This window comes from Pundamilia nyererei, unplaced genomic scaffold (genome assembly GCF_000239375.1).
Source record: "Pundamilia nyererei isolate P.nyererei 1_Seehausen unplaced genomic scaffold, PunNye1.0 scaffold00134, whole genome shotgun sequence".
Taxonomy (NCBI): domain Eukaryota; kingdom Metazoa; phylum Chordata; class Actinopteri; order Cichliformes; family Cichlidae; genus Pundamilia; species Pundamilia nyererei.
Genome location: NW_005187535.1, coordinates 1,267,106 through 1,273,620, shown reverse-complemented (window position 1 = coordinate 1,273,620; position 6,515 = coordinate 1,267,106).

The window sequence follows — 6,515 nt, the reverse complement described above, 5'->3', positions numbered from 1 at the left end:
ACACCCTAGGCCTCAGGTCGACTTTCAGTTTTTTTTAATTGTATCATCAACTCTGTGGCTGTATGTTCTGGACACGGGTGATGAGGAGGGCTGGAAAAGTTCAAGGGGGCCGAATACTTTTGCAAGCCACTGTATTTCACGTTTTTCCCTGATACTGGGTTGGGAGGTAAATGCAAACATAAAAAGTAGAATGTTTGTAATTTTGATATGAAAATATGTTTTTAGTCTAAAAAGAAGTTCTGCTTTAGTTTTTTTTTTAATAAAATAATTTGAATAAGCTCTGTGTGTCACAAAACAAATGGTAGCCAGTGAGGAGTTCTGGAGAGACTGGAGGCTATGAATTTCTTTGTCTTACTGTGCAGGTGGGAGACGGAAGCGTTGAAGGAGAGGTGGTGCGGTCCGGGTGGGTTTGGTGGTGTGTGTCGGCTGTCCTGAGCGTTGAAGGTTCTGTGGTAGTGTGACGGCAGGAGGGCAGGCAGGTGAGGCAAGGAGATAATTCCCAAAACCAGGCAGTTGAAACAGATTTCCAGGATGTTTGAAAGTAAGTGAAGCTTAGCAACAGTATACATGCTGTATGATAATAACTTATTACATTACCCACAACAAATGACATAAAAAATCCACCCATCCATCCATCAATTCGCTTCCGCTTATCCTTTTCAGGGTCGCGGGGGGCGCTGGAGCCTATCCCAGCTGTCATAGGGCGAGAGGCAGGGTACACCCTGGACAGGTCGCCAGTCTGTCGCAGGGCTGACATAAAAAATCATGCTTGGTTATTTTTTTTATTTGCCCTCATGTGGTCTGAATATAAGCCTTTGCTTAGATCTTGTGTTTCTCATAATTGGTGGAATGACCTCTGATGTTGATATCAGAATAAAAAAGAACAAACAACAAGAATGTTTTTTATTGACAGTTGTCAGCACATGTAATAGCATATGGCTAAAACCGAGTTTTTATAGTTGATGTGGAAAACTTTACTTTTCAAAATATAAATAAATATGGCATAAAACAGCACGTATGTCAAAACAGTTTAAACACTGTCACCATGGTGGAAATGTAGCTCTCATTTACTCGCTTTTGTACTGACAAACCTTCAAAAGTCAGATTAATAGCAGACCTGACCCATTTACAGATATATGTCCTCCACGACTCAATAGGCAAGTCTGTGTGCAGTGACTGCAGTGTGAGCTTAGGGCCGGATTGTCCAGCCTTTGAAATTGTCAGTGAATATATTTACTTGCTAAATATTCATTTACATATTTTATCGTGATTGTGGCAAGCTCACACGGTTGTGGATTATGTTGATGCATGTTACCCCTTTTTATGTTTTTCACTATTCAGGTTGTAAATGTAGAGCCTGCAGGGACCACTTAGAATAAGAAAGATGATACTTTATCAGTGAGAATGAAGACTATTTCTTTCATATCCTGCCTCGTGATTTCCAAAAATTTATACTTTAGTTAATTAAACATTTGTTTTGATGCCTAATATCTCTCAAATTTTATAGCAGCTTCACTTACAGATGGAGCCATAATCAATGTAGAAGGGATTTGAGGGGAGAAGTGTCTCTTTCCAGTCCTCGCACAAATTTTCATGGAACAGCAACAAGTATTTCTGCAAAGATCCATGTACAAGCACAGGAGACATACTGGTTAGGGAGGATAACTCTGGCGGACTCTGGGAATAGATCCTTCACTGGGACCTTCAGTCATCTCCAGCTGCCAGACTCACAGAAATAATGGTGTGGAGTGGACAGGTGTGGTTTCGGCACATATACTGAAGTTCATCTTACAGTAAAGAAAGGTGCTTGTATTTGATTTAAATAAAATGTATAGTTACGCTTAATTTAATTGCTATTTCTGGATTAACAAAGGTATTGTTCCCCATTAATGGTGTAGTGTAAGTCAGGAAATTTAAGTTTCTGCAACTAATCAACAGAAAAACATGCTTTTTGATTACAGAAAAGTAAATATATATTTACCCCATAAGAACCTTACAGCAGTTGAAGTTATGTTACAGGCAGAGCTTATAAAATAAAGTGTAAATGTTAATAATTTTGTGGTTCTCAGTATTTTTGCATTAAGATTTGACTGTAACTCCTTGTGACAGATGAGTAAATAAAAACAGAATACAGTGATATTCAAATCTCAGTTTATTGAGAATAGAACATAGAGAGCATATCAAATGAGCATATCAACTAAGAGAAGGTAACATCCACCAATCCATTTTTCTACCATACATGCCCCCTTGGGACAGATGTGGGGCTAATATGGATAGACCCAAAGGCCTACAGCGAGCAGCCCACCACCATGAAATGTAGGGTACATCTGGGCATCAAACTTTCAGGATAATTGTGAAATTGTTCTACTATTTATGGAGAGGAGTTTTTTGCACATTGGTGTACCTCTGCCCATCTTCTAAAAAACTCTCTATAGATGCTCTTTTTAGATAGTAAATGGTAAAATGGTAAATGGATTGGTTCTTATATAGCAGTTTTGTACTCTACCTGAGCAATCAAAGCACTTTATACAACTTTAGTCAACTTTATACAAGTTGCCTCATTCACCCTTTCAGAGTAACCAACAGGACATATCAAAGTACCAAAAGGACATATCAAAGCACCAACAGAACCCACTTACTGGACAGGAACCATGAAGCCTACATACCTTTCAACAGGTACAATAAATATATAACATAATCAAATTTCAGTCCATATAAATATGAGTCACATATAAATTAAAACAAAGTGAAATTCCTTTCTGTCCTATACAGCCTTGAATTTCATTACTGAAGAACCTAAATGAATAAAATTTGACAATTCTTTTGCTTTTATCAGGCGCCACCATTGGGGTTTTGCTTTGATCTCTATTTTGCTACTGGCAGTATGCTTCAGGAAGTACAAAAAAACCTCAAAACATGACCTACAAGTTTATTGCAACATAACAGACCTCAGCAATGCAAACAAAAGAGAGGTATGAATCAGAAACTGGAGATCACCCTGACAATTGTTTCTAAAAGCCAGGAGAAAGCCACCCAGTTTTTCACTCATGTGAGGTAACTGGTTCTGATGTCCTGTTCTTTTTTCTTTGCACTGTATTTTTTTTTTTTTAGCTCAAGGGGCTGACCTCAGTTTTTTAATCACAAGTTGGAAGTGACTTAAATTCCCTCAAGTAGCCTTTTGGTGGTTAGATCGTCATTTTAGAATGTTGGTATTTTGACAGGAGAGCTGGATTCCACTAGGCTGAGGCAGATCTGGGCATCCTTGCAGATAATTGTAGTAGATATATGTATGGATACAAAGGTCCTGATTTTTTTTTTCCTAATTCACACAATATACTTTAGCAGTCTAAAAAAATAAAATATTGGATTTTCTAGCTCCCCGAGGGAGACTGGGGACATTGAGTCTGAATGGACCATGTTCAGGGTCACCAAGGGGAGCCACCACGCTGAAGAAGGAGTCCTATCAGGCATAGTTAGCCTGTGGGACTTCGGAGCAGCTGATAGGTACTGACAGACCAAGCGGAACGCTGCGGGGGTAGTGGCTGAAGCAAAAACTTGGGAGTAGGAGGAGTTCGGAGAAGCCATGGAAAAAGACTTTCGGACTGCCTCGAAAAGATTCTGGCAAACCGTCAGGCGACTCAGGATGGGAAAACAGTGTTCTACCTACACTGTGTATAGTGCGGGCGGACCACTGCTGACTTCGACTAAGAAAGTTGTCGTGTGGTGGAAGAAATACTTTGAGGACCTCCTTAATCGTACTGGCATGTCTTCTGCAGAGAAAGCAGATTCTGGGGACAAAGGGGATGGCCCGCCAATCCCCGGAGCAAGGTCACTGAGGGAGTTAAACAACTTCTTGGTGGCATAGCCCCTGGGGTGGATGAGGTCCGCCCCGAGTTCCTGAAGGCTCTGGATGTTGTAGGGCTGTCTTGGTCGACATGCCTCTACAATGTTGCATGGAGACCAGGGGCAGTACCCCTGGATTGGCAGACCGGGTAGGTGTTCTAACTATAGGGGAATCACACTCCTCAGCCTCCCTGGTAAGGTCTATGCCAGAGTGCTGGAAGGGAGAGTTAGTCTGCTAGTCGAACCTCGGATACAGGAGGAACAATGCGGTTTTCGTCCTGGTCATGGAACACTGGATCAGCTCTTTATTCTCTCAAGGATTCTTGAGGGTGCATGGGAGTTTGCCCAACCAGTCTACATGTGTTTTGTAGACATTCAACCGTGTCCCTCGGGGTGTCCTGTGGGGGGTGCTCGGGGAGTATGGGTTGTCTGGCCCATTCCTACGGGCCATTCAATCCTTATACGTACAACCGCTGCAAGAGCTTGGTCCGCATAGCTGGCAATAAATCGGACTCTTTCCTCGTGGGTGATGGGCTCCGCCAGGGCTGCCCTTTGTCACCGATTCTGTTTGTAATTTCTATGGACAGAATTTCTAGGCGTAGCCAAGTGATGGAAGGCTTTCACTTGGGTGGTCTCAGAATCTCATCTCTGCTTTTCGCGGAGTAACCCTAACCCTAACCCTCAGAGTAGAGTCGCTGCTCCTTCACATCAAAAGGAGCCAGTTGAGGTGGTTCGGGCATCTGACAAGGATGCCTCCTGGGCACCTTCTGGGTGAGGTGTTCCGGGCATGTCCCACCGGGCGGAGGGTGCAGGGCAGACCCAGGAACACCTTGGTGTTCCCCTGGATAAGCTGGAGGAGGTGGCTGGGGAGAGGGAGGTCTGGGCTTCTCTACTTGGGCTGCTGCCCCCGCAACCCAGCCCAAGATAAGCGGAAGAATTTGGATTTTCTAACATAAGTAAACATTATGGGATAAATGTGGGACATAAAATGCTCGTTTCTTTTGTCTTTGTCCTTTTCAACAGATCACCAGCTACAATGACACAGAAGAAGACCAAGTGTAGTAAAAAGTCACACAAGAGGTTCTCTTTGTCTGCTCACCAGTACAGACAAGATCCACCAACACCAACCAAATGTGGGGGTACCCCTCTATATCTATGAAAACATCTCTTTCTCCAAATTTCCTGCAGGTTCAGGATATTCACTCACAGAGGACCAAAATCACAATGATAATAACTCTGGGATCTACGTGAGTCCTTTGCCAGCTTTGTATATGTGAAAGAACAGGTGATAGTATCCTCAGAAACTACACATTTAAATTGAAAATGTGCAAAAAAAAAAAAAAATACAGAAAGCTCTACAAACAGTGAATGTCCTTGTGTCTGCAGAGCCCCCTGTGAATCCCTCAAAAAGCCCAGCGAACTTTGATTCGGTTTAGATTTATGGGAATAAATCAGTTAATATTAGAGATACAATTTTTATTAATGTTATGGATATTCAAAGACCAGTGAACCTCTTCAATAATGAGTCTTTATCTTACTAATCATGTACATTAAATTGTGCTGTCATTGTTACCACTTCATGTTTGTGGCTCCCTGTATTTACATAAATCAAACTTCTGTTGCACCAAAGTTGTCCACACAAGGTTAACCAGATCTGAAATAGGGTAAACACTTCTGGTTAAGGTCAGGGTAAGTGTTGTGCTATATCTCTGGTGGGTAAATGTTAGATAGTGTAGTATCCTGTGCATTTGTCCCTGTGTTTCTGAGTATATGCATGAATATTGTGGTGAACATTAGTGTGTATATAACAAGCTGTGTGTTTGCAGTGAGTGAGAGCTTGTGAAAAATGTGAGTGAGCTTGTGTCTGCACTAATACAGTGCATCTACAATTCAGTATGCTAAAGACTTTCTAAAAACAAAGCAGGAAGAAGTGAGAAATTAGGGATTATATACAAGCAAATGATTAGTTAAATGAAAAAAGAAAGACAAAGCAGTGATTGAGAGGTCAAACAAAACAAGCTGCATCCAAATAATACAAAAGATTACCATGAAATTATATTATCTTATGTACCTATATTTTATTTTATGTATTTCAACCATTTTCAAATTGAATATGTGTTCATGGCTTCACCAGTTATTTTTATCGTGTGTTAACAAATCAACTTTTTAATAAAAATTGTTAAAAAGTGTTTACTTTTTGTTTTGTCCTCTTGACAATAGAACAGATTATATTGTGAATTATTTATCTCGCTATTGTTTAAAATAATAAAATTTTATCCTTTGCAAAAAGCTGGCTATATGAATGAGCGAAGCTGTGAAGATGAAAATGTAGCAGTATATAGCGAAGTGTAATTGGCTTTGTTGTTGTCAATTTGTAGCTTTTCTTGATTTCAGTTCCTGCTTTGTTTTAGTTTGTTAATTCATACTGAAGATTGAATCATTTGACTGAAACTAAGTGTATACACACACACACACAAAGTCAATGTCCTCTCATTTCTCTCGAGTTGATAACTAACACCCATGGCATTTGCTGGGATTTTGGCGCAGGCCCTGAGGCCATCTGAAACATCTCGATTCTCTTTAAGGCCACTTTGTAAGACAGTGCTTCTCAAACTGTGGGACAGGGCTCCACTGGTGGGGCAGGGTGTTGCAAAAGGTGGGACGAGGATAAC